Here is a 14,461-nt window from a genome sequence, read left to right on the forward strand (position 1 = left end):
TGAAATTATCTCTCTTTATAGAGGATATGATTTGTAAACACAAAAGAGTCAAACATTTCCACGAAAAAAAAAACTTATCAAAGTAATAAATAATACAGTAAAGTGACAGGAAATGAAATTAACTTACAAAATTCTATAGCATTTCTATATACATGCAACAAGCAGAGATAGAACTGAAGAAAGTAATCCCATTTACTATAGCAACAAAAGCATAATATACCTAGGAATAAATATATCCAAGGAAGTCAAAGACCTATACAAGGAAAGCCATGAAAATATTTAAAAACAAATTGAAAATGACCTAAAAATGAAAGGACATCTCATGTTCCTTGATTGTAAGAATTAATATAATTGAAATGGCAAATCTACCCAAATTAATCTACATAGTTAATGTAATCCCTATAAAATTGCAACAGACATTCTTCACAGATCTAGAAAAGACAATCATAGAATTTGTCTGCAATCATAAAAGATCTTGTATTGCCAAAGCAATCCTGCACAAGAAGAGTGAATTGGGTGGTGTCTCATTTACTGACTCCTAAATAAATTACAAAGCTATGATAATCAAAAAAGCATGGTATTGGAGCAAAAAATGACATGTGGACCAATAGAACAGAGACCCCAGAAATAAACCCCAAGACATAGAGCCAATTGATTTTTGAAAAAGGATACAAGTCAATCTGAAGGGAAAAGGAAAATCTATTTAGAAAAAGGTGCTAAAAAAAAAAAAAAAAACCACCAGTAGAAAGATAAATCTCAATCTACTATCTTTCACCACTAACAAAAATCAACTCAAAATTAATCAAATATCTAAACCTAGGACCCCAAACTATAAAACTACTGGTGGAAAACACTGGGGAAAATCTGAGAGACACTGGAGTAGGCAAAGACTTCCTAAATAAGATCCCCAAAGCACAGGCAATAACTCCCAAAATGGAGAAGTGAAATTACATCAGATTAAGAAGTTTTTGCACAGTGAAAGACACACTAATTAGTGTGACTTGATAACCCTAGATATGGGAGAATATTTTTGTAAGCTGTGCCTCAGGTAAAGAACTGATAACAAGAACTTCAAGCAGCTTACCTGAAATAAAAATATCAAGCTAATTAAAAGATGGGAAAATAGGCTGGACAAACAACTCTAAGGAAGACATATGAACATCTAAAAATCATGTGAAAAAAATACTCAACATCTCTCATAATAAGGGAGGTGAAGATCAAAACCAAAATGAGATACTACCCAACCATTGTCAGAATGACTAAGATTAAAAAAAAAGAATGGTAAGTGCTGGTGGGGATGTGGTGAAAACAGAACTCAACTACACTGTTGGTGGGAATTTAAATTGGTCCAGCAATATGCAGTTTCCTCAGAGACCCACAAATAGAACTACCATATGATTCAACAATTCCACTTCTTTGTATCTACCCAAAGGATAGAACATTCAATCAAAAAAGTGCTTGCACATCTATGTTCATTGCAGCATTATTCACAATTGTTAAGACATGGAACCAACCCAAATGTCCCTGAGGAAATGAAAGGACTGAAAAAGTGTTGCACATATACTCTATGAAATATTATTCAGCCATAAAAAAGACAAGATCCTGGCATTTGATAAAAAATGGACAAATACGAAAGATTTACTGCAGAGTGAATCAAGTCAGGCTATGAAAAAGAGTCATCATATGTCTCCACTTAACATATATGAACTGTGTGCACTCTATGGTGGGAACTGAAATATTAGAGGACATAAAAGCATTGAAAGTGGTTATAGATACAGGAGACAATGGGGGAAGAGGACGGGAGAAGGGGGAGAGTGTAAGGAAAGAAATTAAGTAGAAAAATAGGAAAGACATTCATGGGACACAGAAATAGATTATTATCTGTTAATGATAGCATGTTTTGTATGCTAAACTGGATTGGAGCAAAGTGTATTTCTATTGGGTAAATTAAATTTTTTTTTTTTTGGAGAAGTTTTTACTATAGGGTGCGTGCACTCACCAGACAGACAGAGAGAGATAGAAAGCGAGAAATCACCCCCCGGGGGGATGGCCACGTCGCAATCCCTTCTTCTCCATTCTCCTCTCGGGATCTTGGGCACACGCGCCTGGCGTGAGTTTAAACCACTGGGTCCGGGAATCGAACCACGATCAACTACGTGGGAGTCCAGCGACATAGCCATTATGCTAACTGCTGGTCCCTGGGTAAATTCAATTTAAAAGTTAAGTGATGTACAGTGATTAAATGTATAAAATGAAATTATTTAAAAATGGGACCAGCAGATGGTGTAATGGCTATGTTGCTGGACTCCCATATAGTCAACCAGGACTGAGTCCCAGACCCAATGGCTTAAACTCATGCCAGGTGCATGTGCATGCATGCCCAAGATCCCGAGAAAATGGAGAAGGGATTGCAGTGTGGCCTTCCCCACTGGGGGATGATTTCTCACTTTCTGTCTTTCTGTGTCTTTCTGGCAAGCGTGCACGCCCTATAGCAAAAACCTCTCCAAAACATAAATGGGACCAGCAGATGGAATAGTGGTTAAGGGCACTTGACTCCCACATGGCTGACTGCAGTTCAAATCTCGGACCTGGCAGCATGCTTTCTTACTTTCTATCTATCTCTCTTGCTCTGTCCCTCTCATGTTAAATTAAAATAAATAAATAAAGCTGGATAAAATAATTCTTAAATATTTTTAAAAAGAAAGTAATACAATAGCTTATTTTTGATAATCTATAACTTTGATAATATTATTAGTTTTAGGAGAAATAATTTATAATTTAATGGACTCAAGAATGGAAAATTATCCATTGAAGATAATGTGTATGGTAATATTTTGGCCTGCTTGACATGCATTGTGGTAGTTCTATTTATAGATCTATGAGGAATCTCCACAGTGGCTGGACCAATTTTCATTCCCACAAGCAGTATAGGAGAGTTCCCCTTTCATCACATCCCCATCAGCAGTTATCATTTTTTTTTAATCTTCACCATTCTGACTAGGGTTAGGAGGTATCTCATTGTGGTTTTGATCTGCATCTCCCTTATGATGAGGGATGTTGAACATTTTTCATATGCCCTTTGGCTATTCATATGTTTTCCTTAGTTATTTTTTAGCTCATTCTCCCATCTTTAATTAGGTTGATCATCTTGTTTCGGGTAAGCCAATTGAGTTCCCTGTGTATTCTAGTTATCAGACCCTTATCTGAAGCATAGTTTACAAAAATATTTTCTCATTCTGAGGGCTGCTGATTCACACTAATTACTATGTTCTGTTGCCATGCAAAAGCTTCTTAATCTTAAACTTCCTAATCTCACTTGTCTATTTTGGGGATTCTTGACTGTGCTTTGGAGTCTCATTAAAGAAGTCTGCCTGTCCCCAATGTCTCCCAGAGTTTCCCCAGCATTTTCCATCAGTAGTTTGAGGTCTTAGGTTTAGAACTTTAATCCACTTTGAGGTGATTTTTGTCAATGGTGAAAGGTTGGAATTTAGTTTCATCTTTCTTTTTTTTTCACTGTGAAAATGCTTTAATGGAGGTGTCTGTACAGCGTATGAGGTGGAGACGAGGACAACAGGTACACACAGTGAGACGTGATTACCAGGAGACAGGCCCTGAGTGAATGAAGGGTTCACCCTGCTCTGGGCTTTTCCTGCTAGCATGCAGCCCTACACCACCTCTTCCTCTGCCTCCTCCTCAAACTCACCCTCCTCCTTGGCGGTGGTGTCCTGGTACTGCTGGTACTCAGACACCAGGTTGTTCATGTTGCTTTCTGTGAACTCCATCTCGTCCATGCTCTTGCCTGTGTATCAATGCAGGAAGGCCTTGAGCTGGAACATGCCGGCGAACTGCTCCCAGATGCTCTTAAACAGCTCCTGGATGGCCACACTGTTGCAAATTAAGGTGGCGGACATTTTTAGCCCGTGGGGGTGGGGTAGTGGGGATGTCACAGCTGTCTCCACGTTGTTGGGGATTCACTCCACGAAGTAGCTGCTGTTCTTGTTTTGGACATTAAGCATCTGCTCGTCCACCTCCTTCATGGACATGCAACCCCTGAACACAGCAGCCACCATCAGGTAGTGGCTGAGACGGGGGTTGAAGGCAGCCATCATGGTCTTGGCATCGAACATCTGAGCTCGGGCACCGTCATGGCGCGGTACTGCTGGTTGCCCCGCCCCAGCTGGTCAGGGGCGCAAAGCCAGGCATAAAGAAGTGCAAGAGAGGGAAGGATGCCATGTTCACTGCCGCTTGTGCAGGTCAGCATTGAGATGGCCTGGAAAGCGAAGGCAGGTGGTGATGCCATTCATGGTGGCTGACACCAGGTGGTTGAGGTCCCTGTAGGTGGGCGTGGTCAGCTTCAGAGTACAGAAGCAGATGTCGTAGAGGACTTCATTGTCGATGCAGTAGGTCTCGTAGGTTTTCTCCACCAGCTGGTGCACAGACAGCGTGGCGTTGTAGGGCTCCACCACCGTGTCCGACACCTTGGGCGAGGGCATGATGGTGAAGGTGTCCATGATGCTGTCGGGGTACTCTTATCAGACCTTGCTGATGAGCAGGGTGCCCATCCCAGACCCCCCGGGGGGGTGATTTCTCTCTTTCTGTCTGTCTCTGTCTGTCTGTCCCACCCTATGGCAAAAACCTCTCCAAAAAAAAAAGCAGTGGAGGTGGCGGCGCAGGTGTCAGGAATGACACAGCAGCGACCAAGCGAGAGTCCTCTAGTTTCATCTTTCTGCAGATGGATATCCAGTTTTTTCAGCATCATTTGATAAAAAGGTTTTCATTTTCCTGCAGGGTTGACTGGTACCCTTTGTCAAAAATCAGTTGACTGTGTTTGGGAGTTTATTTCTGGGGTCTCTATTCTGTTCCATTGGTCCATGTGTCTATTTTTGTGCCAATGTCATGCTGTTTTGATGATCACAGATTTATAGTTTATTCTGGGTTCAGAGAGTGAGATGTCGCCCACTCCACTCTTAAGCAGAATTGCTTTGGCAATAGAGGTCCTTTATGATTCTAGACAATTCTATGATTGTCTTTTCTAGATCTGTGAAGATTATCTCTGGTATTTTGATTGGCATTGTGTTAAATATGTAGATTAATTTATGTAGAATTGGCCTTTTGATTATATTAATTCTTCCAATCCAGAAACATGGGATATCCTTCCGCTTTTTTGTGTCATTTTCAATTTCTTTTTTTAGCTTCCCATAGTTTTCCTTGTGGAGGTCTTTGATTTCTTTGGTTAGATTCATTGCTAGGTATCTTATACTTTTTGTGATTATGGTAAGTGGAATTACTTTCTTCATTTCTATTTCAGTCTGCCTGCTGTTCATATATAGAAATGCTATAGATTTCTGTATGCTGATTTTGTATCCTGCAACTTCACTGTATTCATGTATTACTTCCAGGAATTTTTTCATGGAAACCATTGGGTCTTCTCTGTATACAATTATCTGCAAACAGAGATAACTGTCATCTGCAAACAGAGATAATTTCACCTCTTTTTTCCCATTCGAATGTATTTTCTTTTCTTTTCTGATTGCACTGGGGAGAACTTCCAGTACTGTACTGAAAAGGAGTGGAGAAAGTGGGCATCTTTGTCTTGCATCAGTTTTTAGTGGAAAAGCTTTCAACATTTCCCTCATTCAGGGTGATGTTAGTTATGGGATTTTCTTGAATGGCTTTTATTACATTGAGGAATGACCCTTTTATGACAATATTGCTGAGAATCTTGATCATGAAAGGATGTTGTATCTTATAAAATGCTTTTTCTGCATCAATTGACATTATCATATGGTTTTTATCTTCCTTTCTGTTAATATGGTATATTTATGGTTTTGCATATGTTGAACCATCCTTGCATCCCTGGAATAAAGCCTACATGGTTGTGATGTATAATCTTTTTCATATGTTGTTGGATATGATTTTCTAGCATCTTGTTGAGAATTTTTGTGTCTATATTCATCAGAGATATTGGTCTTTATTTTTCAATCCCTGTCATGTCTTTGTCTCGTTTCTTTCTCTCTCTTTCTCTCTCTTTTCTTTCTTCCTTCCTTCCTTCCTTCCTTCCTTCCTTCCTTTCTTTTTTCTTTTGGGGATGAGGGTGATGGAGGTTTCCTAAAATAAGTTTGAGAGGGCTCCATTTTTTTTTCTTTAGAAATAACTTGAGTAGAATGGAGTTTACTCTTTTTTAAAATTTTGTATAATTCAGAGATGAAGCCATCATGTCCAGAGCTTTTCTTTGTTGGGGCATTATTTATTACTCATTTAATCTCATGTCTTGTCATGGGCCTATTCAGACTTTGTATATCCTCCTGACTCAATCTTGGTAGATTATATGTGTCCAGAAATTTGTCCATCTCATCCAGGTTTTCTTGGGTTTTGGTGTATAGTTGTTCATAATATACTCTAATGATTTTTTAAATTTCTATTATGTCTGTTGTAACAGTGTCTGTTAATATGATTTTTGATTTACTTCGTTCCTTCCTCTCTTCTTAGTCTAGCTAGTGGTGTGTCAATTTTGTTAATCTTTTCAAAGGATCAGTTTTTTTTTTTTTTAAGAATTCTTCCTTCCTTCCTTTCTTCCTCCCTCCCTTCCTTCCTTCCTTCCTTTCTTTTTCTTTTTTCTTTCTTCTTTCTTTCTTTCTTTCTTTCTTTCTTTCTTCTTTCTTTCTTTCTTCTTTTTCTTTCCTTCCTTTCTTCCTCCCTCCCTCCACCCCTCCTTTCTTCCCTTCCCTTCACTTCCTTTCTTTCATTCTTTCCCTCCTTCTCTTCTCTTCTCCTCTCCTCTCCTCTCCTCTCCTCTTCTCTTCTCTTCTCTCTCTTCTCTTCTGCTTTCCCTATCTTTCTTTCTCTTTCTTTCTTTATTCCTTTCTTTTTTCCTTTCTCTCTCTCTCTCTCTCTCTCTCTCTCTCTCTCTTTCTTTCTCTTAACTTTATCAGTCAACTTTATCAAAGAGGGACAGAGCAAAAGAGTTACAGAAAATGAGAAAGTAAGCCACCAGGTCCAGGACTCAAACCGTGGTATGCAATGTGAGTGTCCAGCGTCCTTAACCACCATGTCACCTACCGGCCCCTCAAAGAACCAGCTTTTACTTTCATTTATTTTCTTTATGTTTGTTTCTTTTCTATTTCATTATTTCTGCTTGAATATCTATTATTTTTCTCCTCAAACTTTTTGGATATTTTGTTGTTGCTTTTCCAGTTCTCTGAGTCATGATGTTAGGTTGTCCATTTTCCTTCTTTCCACCTTCTTATGTGCACTAATTGCTATCATCTTCTCTCTTATGACTGCTTTTGCAGTACCCCAAAGATTATGGAAACTCACATACTCATCATCATTGGCTTCCATGAATCTTTTGATTTCAGTCTTGATCTCTTCAGTAGTCAAGAAGTAACTCAGAAGTAGGTTATTAAATTTCCATGTATTTGTGTATTTTTGAGGGTTTGTCCTGATACTGATATCAAGTTTAATTCCATCATTGTAGGAGAAGATGCTGGATATAGTTCCTATGCCTTTGAAACTGTAAAAGCTTGTTTTGTGTCCTATCATGGGGTCAGTCTTTATAAAGGTTCCATGTGAGAGTGAGAAAAAAATTTATCTTGTGAATTTGGTTCTATAGATGTCTGTTAAGTCCATTTGATTTATGGTATCATTTAGATGCTTTATCTCTTTGCTTATTTTTTGTCTAGATGATCTGTCCAAAGGAGATAGTAGAGTGTTGAGATCCCAAACAGTTAGTGTGCTGCAGTCTCTATCTCCCTTTAGATGAAACAGTCTTTCCTTCACATATTTGGGTGATTCTGAGTTAGGTGTATGTCTCTTTGAGCAGTTTTGCTTTAAAGCCTATTTTGGTGGAAATTAGTATCACGATTCCCATTTGGTTCCCAATTGCCTGGAATACCTTTTTTCATCCCTTTACTTTTAGTGTACGTATGTCTTTATCCATGATATGCGTTTCTTATAGGCAACGAATAGAGAGTTTCTGAGTTTTCTTTTCTTTCTTTCTTTTTTTTTTAAATCCATTCAGTCAATTTGTGTCTCTTGATTAGAGAACTCAGTCCATTAACATTTAATGTTATTATTGATATTTCTCGACTTGAACCTACCTTTAAGTTGGTCATTGTCTTGGATGTCTTTTATTCTCTTATTTCTGTCTGTTCATTTAGTTTTCCTGGAACAGGACTCTCTTCAGAGTTTCTTGAAGAGCTGGTCTTGTGTTGGGAAATTGTTTCAGGTTTTCTTTGAGAAGATTTTAATCTCCTTTTCCTGGTGTGCTGGGACAAGCAGCGCAGTGTTACAACACGGAGATGACACAGTGTCTTCAGAGTCGTCCGTTCATTGTGGGCAGCACGGTACAGCACGGAGGCGATGCAGTGTTACAACTCTTCAGGGTTGCGTTGTCTATTGTGAGCAGCACGGAGACGACGCGGTGTCACAGCTCTTCAGGTTTGTCTGGAGACGACGTTGTGTCAGCTCTTCAGGGTCTTCAGGGTCGTCTGTGTCATCTTCCTGGTCGTCTGTGTCGTCTTCCTGGTCGTCTGGCGATTGTGGGCCAGGCATCATGGTTATATACATGCTGGTGGGCTGTGATTGGTTGTAAAAGGTGGGTTATGATGGGTTGTAAAAGGTGGGTTATGATTGGTTGCTTTTGGACCAGCCATGAGGTGCTGGATATGCAAATCTGAGGGATTCTAGTGGCCAATCAGTATGGTTTCGAAGGTCAGGTTTTTTGAAGGGAACCAATTGTGGCCTTTGGCATTGTGTAATTGTTTGCTTTCTGAGAAACCTGCGATGTTCGCTGGTGCACAGCCTCCCACATTTTCCCATATGAAGGATAATCTTGCTGGATATACTAATCTTGGTTGAAATTATTTCTCTCTTAATACTGTCAATATTTCTTCCTATTCTTTCCTTGCTTACATTGTTTCCATTGAAAGCATTGAAGGTCCAGTGTTAGCCTGATGGGATGACTTCCTCCCACATTTTCCCATATGAAGGATAATCTTGCTGGATATACTAATCTTGGTTGAAATTATTTCTCTCTTAATACTGTCAATATTTCTTCCTATTCTTTCCTTGCTTACATTGTTTCCATTGAAAGCATTGAAGGTCCAGTGTTAGCCTGATGGGATGACTTTTTTTTTTTTTTGGAGAGGTTTTTTTGCTATAGGGGGTGTGTGCTCCCCAGACCGAGACAGAGAAGTAAGAAATCACCCACAGGGGGTATGGCCATGCCGCAATCCCTTCTCCTCCGTTCTCCTCTTGGGATCTTGGGCATGCACACACACGCGCCCAGCGTGAGTTTAAGCCACCAGGTCTAGGATGTGAACCGCGGTCGACTACATGGGAGTCCAGTGACATAGCCATTACGCTAACTGCTGGTCCCTGGGATGACCTTTCTCTCTTGCCAGTTTTAGTATCTTGTCTTTGTGGTTTTGACCAGTCTGGCTAAGATGTGCTGTGGAGAAGATCTTTGGGGGTTGATTCTGTTTGAGGTCCTTTATATTTCCTGGGTTTGAATGTTTGAGTGCTTCTCTAGATTTGTTAAGTTTTCTTCCAGGATTTCATGGAACTTATTTTCCATGTCTGCATTACTTTCTTAACCTTCTGGAATATCAATTATTTTGATGTTTGGATATGAAATAAAATCTAGTATTTTACATGTATTATCCTAATTTTTTTGTTGTTGTTTTTATTTTCTCTTTTTCTTCCCCTAGGTCAGAGGTTTTGTCTTCTATGTCTGAGATTCTATCTTCTGCATGGTCTAATAAGTTTTTAATATTTTTTAGTAAGTTTTTGATTTCCTACATTACATACTTCATCTCCAATAGTTCCATCTGATTCTTTCTTATGATGTCCACTTCTTATTTCAAATCATGGAAGGACTTCCTCATCTCCTAGAGTTCATTGTCTCTTTTCTTACTCATAGAATTTTGTCACTGTGAATGTTCTGAATTCTTTCTCTGACATTTTGCATTTTGGTAACTTCTGTTTTTCCAGGAAATGGAAGAGAATTATTGATTTTTTTTTTTTTTGCTATAGGGCACGTGCACTTGCCAGAGAGACAGAGAGACAGAAAGCAAGAAATCACCCCCCAGGGGAGATGGCTATGCCGCAATCCCTTCTCCTCCATTCTCTTCTCGGGATCTGAGGCACGTATGCACATGTGCTCGGCATGAGTTTAAGCCACCAGGTCCAGGACTTGAACCATGGTTAACTACATGGGAGTTCAGTGACATAGCCATTACGCTAACTGCTTGTCCCTATTGTGTTCTTTTGATGGAGACATATTTCTTTTTTTTTTTTTCCAAACTTGAGGCTCTTCTGCGACTTCTAGCCATTGGGTGCTGTATTCGCTTTTGGATACCTATGTGGAGAATGTTTCTGCCACCAAAGTCTAGTTTGCTTCCCTTTAGCTATGGATTGTTTCTTTACCAAAGTCTCTCTTGTGCTGTGTTTAGCAATGTGGTCCCCACAGGAGGAGTTTTCTCTTTAGGCTTCTGAAGAGCAGTTTCTCCCTTTTTTGCAGGTGGTTCAGTATAGAGCAAGGATCCCTGGGAACCTCATGATGCTAGGATGTTTGACTACTATGATTCTATTCCTGTCTAGTCCCTCTGGGTGGGTGGAAGTGGAGGAGAAGAGGACAATATAAGAGGTAAGAAAAATTAATATGAAAGAGGAAGAAAGGAAAGTTGTGTGCTGTGTTTGTATGGTTCGCAAATTTAGCAGGGGGCTGCAGATGGAAGTGGGCTCTCCTTGAGAGCTGAGAGCTGCTCTATGGAGTAAGGAGAAGTAAAGAATTAGTGAAAAAAAGGAAGGAAAAAAACCCATACCTTTCTGGCTGGGAGGTGCGGGGGCTCTGAGGTTGGGAGCTAGGGTTGTAGCTGGAGCTGGGGCCCTTGGACGGCTCCATCTCAGTTTCCCTTAGTGGGCAGCAATGTGTTTTTTTCTTTTTCTGAGAGCTTTCTGCTATAGGGCATGTACATTCTCCAGAAAGACATAGAGAGACAGAGACAGAAAGTGAGAAATCACCCCCTAGGATGGCCATGCTAAAATCCCCTCTTTTCCATTCTCCTCTTGGGATTTTGGGCACACATGCCCAGCATATTTCAAGCTACTAGAACTGGGACTTGAAACAAACAAACAAACAAAAAGACGTTGGACACAGGCTGCACCAAGTGCTAACTATATTTCTCTGCATCTCTTTTAACTAGGTGTAACAGTGAGGTTAAATTTCAAAAATTATACATAAATGAAAGTGATATGTTATGGCCTTAAAGAAAAAGGCTGTAACCTTTATTTCCTTTTATTGTGCTTCTCAACTGGTAGAAGGTAGAAGATATTGAGTTGTCAGAAAAGTCATGACACATTTTTTTTTTTGAGAGATTTTCACTGTAGGGCGTGTGCGCTCGCCAGACAGACAGAGAGAGACAGAGAGACAGAAAGCGAGAAATCACCCCCCAGGGGGGATGGTCACGCCGCAATCCCTTCTCCTCCATTCTCCTCTCGGGATCTTGGGCACGCACGCACACGCGCCTGGCGTGAGTTTCAAGCCACCGGGTCCGGGACACGAACCGCGGTCGACTACGTGGGAGTCCAGCGACATAGCTATTACGCTAACTGCTGGCTCATGTCATGACACATATTTGAACAGAAAAAAAACTCATGACTTTTCTGACAACCCAACCATAGTCAGAACAATAAGAAAGAAGAAATCTGGATTCTTAATCCTTTCAAGTCACCTTATCAAACCTGGATCTCGTCCCTGGAATATTACACAATGCCAAGTCAAACATATCTTGTGTTAAAACCACTGTATATTTGTATGTAGAGACTTAGTATCCCAACCTGTGTCCTACCTAATAAAGGTCGTAAGTAAAAAAACCTGGATATAAACTCTGGATAATACGTGGTGTGAATCAGCAGTCTCCTCACCACATGAAAAAGATTTTATTGAATTATGCTTTCTTAGGATGGCACTGGCTAATAGAGATATTATAGCCAAATGGGGGCAATGTGCTGTAAGTGTACAAGATTTGTCAATATAGTTGATGTTTGAATAATGTTGGGGTTAGCGACACCTACCCCCTGCACAGTTGAAAATCTGTGTATAACATTTGATTCCCCAGAAACTTACCTAATAAAAGCCTATTGTTGACAAAAGCCTTACAAAAAATATAGCCAATTAGCATATATTTTGTATGTTATGTATGTTATATAATGCATTCTTGCAGCAAAGTAAGCTAGAGGGAAGGAAATGGTATTAAGAAAATCATAAGGATATACAATGTCACTCTTTCATAGTCTGGTTTGTACTGCTTAGCAGTAAATATTCCATATTCATCCACTTTCTATCAAAAGGCAGGGAATCATTTTCTATGACTGAGTAGTATTCCATGACGTAAATATGCCATACTTTTTCAATCCATTCATCTGCTCATGGACATTTGGGTTGGTGCCATGTCTTAGCAATTGTGAATAATGACTCAATAAACATGGATGTGCAAGTATTTTTCCTACTGAGTGTATTCCTAGCCTTCGAGTAGATACCCAGGAGTGGAATTGTCGAATCTTGTAGGTCTTCAAGAAACCTCCATATTGTTTTCCACAGAATGTACTAATTTACATTTCCATCAACAGTACAGGAGAGTTTCCTTTTCACCACAGCCTTGCTAGCACTTATAGTTATTTTTTTCATCTTAACCATTCTGATTGGGGTTAGGTGGTATCTCACTGTAGTTTTGATTTACATGGCCCTTATGAAAAGGGATTACAAGCATTTTTTCATATGTTTTTTGGTTGTTCATATATCTTCCTTAGAGAGTTGTCTGTTCGGCTCATTTGCCCATCTTTTAATTGGATTGAACTTTTTTTTTTTCTTTGAAGTAAGCCACTTGAGTGCTCTATATATTCTGGTTATTAGTACCTTAGCTGAGGCATAGCTCACAAATACATTCTCTACTCCAAGGGTTGCTGATTCACTCTAATTATTGTTTCTTTTGGTGCACAGAAGCTTTTATTAAATTTTTATTTATTTTATTCATTCAATCACTATACATCACATAGCTTGTAAAAATGAATTTACCCAACATGAATACACTTCATACAAGTCCAGTTGGGGATACTATATACATGTTATTATCAACAGATAATAATCCATTTCTGTGTCCCGTAAATGTTTGCCTCTCTATTTTTTTTATTTCTTTTCTCACACTCTCCCCCTTCTCCTGCCCTGTTACCATACTGTCTTCAGTATCCATAACCATTTTACAAGCTTTTATACATTCTATTCTTTCTGTTTCCACCATAGAATGTGGACAGTTGGTTATATTACGTGGAGACATAAAATGTCTTTCTTTGATCTCCTGGTTTGCTTCACTCAGCAGTAAATCTTCTTGATATAGTCCCACTTGTCTATTTTTTGGGATCCTTGACTGTCTTTTGAAGATCCTATTTAAGAAATATTTGCCTGCTTTGATGTCTCCAAGAGTTTTCCCTCCATTATCCACCAGTATTTTTACATTGGGTTATCTGTAGAGTCCTGACACATTTTTACATAGAAAAACATTTAAAAAATCCATCATGACTTTCCCAACAGTGTAACATTTGAGGCCTTAGGTTTGGATCTTTGGTCCATTTTGAGTTCATTCTTGTTAATGGTGAGATACAGGGATCCAGTTTCATCTTTCTGCAGGTGGATACTCAGTTTTCCCAGTACTATTCACAAAAGAGATATTTTTTCCACTGATAGGTGCCCTTTGTTAAAAATAAGTTGATTGTATGCTTTTGGGTTTATTTCTGAGGTTTCTATTCTGCTCCATTGGTTCACATTCCTGTTTTTGTGCTAATACCATGCTGTTTTGATTTTTACAGCTTTGTAATAAATTTGAAGGTCAGGAAGTAAGATGCCTCCTACTCCACTCTTCTTGCATAGGATTGCTTTGGCAATATGAGGTCTTTTATAAATCCAGACAAATTTGTGATTGTTTTTCCTAAATCTGTGAAGAATATCTCTGGTAATTTGATTGGGATTGAATTAAATATGTAGATGAATTTGCATAGGATAAACAGTTTGATTAGATTAATTCTTCCAACCCAGAAACATGGGATATATTTCCACTTTTTTTGTGCCATTTTCAATTTCTTTCTACTTTTTCTTTTTTAAAAGTTTTTCATAATTTTCATTATAGAGGTCTTTGAATTCTTTGGTTAGGTTTATTCCTAGATATCTTATTTCTTTTGTGGCTATTGTAAATGGAGTTGCTTTCAATTCTACCTCAGTCTGTTCACTGTTGATGTATAGAAATGTTATAGAGTTTTGTAAGTTGATTTTGTATTCTTCCACTTTACTGTACTCATTTATCACTTCTAGCAGTGTTTTTGTGGATTCTTTTGGGTTTTACATGTATATAACCATGTCATCTTCAAATAGAGATAACTTCACTTCTTCTTTCGCTATTTGAATGGT

The 14,461-nt window shown here is 38.9% G+C and overlaps 1 protein-coding gene and 1 pseudogene across 1 annotated transcript in view; both read right to left on the bottom strand.

Annotated features, from left to right (window-relative positions):
• LOC102498989 (oligophrenin-1) overlaps nucleotides 1-14,461 on the bottom strand; it is a 148,142-nt gene that overhangs the window by 101,893 nt on the left and 31,788 nt on the right. The gene's annotated exons all lie outside the window — the stretch shown is intronic.
• LOC102497763 (tubulin beta-4B chain-like) lies at nucleotides 3,511-4,748 on the bottom strand (annotated as a pseudogene).

The sequence above is a fragment of the Tupaia chinensis genome, unplaced genomic scaffold (assembly GCF_000334495.1).
Source record: "Tupaia chinensis unplaced genomic scaffold, TupChi_1.0 Scaffold138297_1, whole genome shotgun sequence".
Classification (NCBI taxonomy): Eukaryota; Metazoa; Chordata; class Mammalia; order Scandentia; family Tupaiidae; genus Tupaia; species Tupaia belangeri.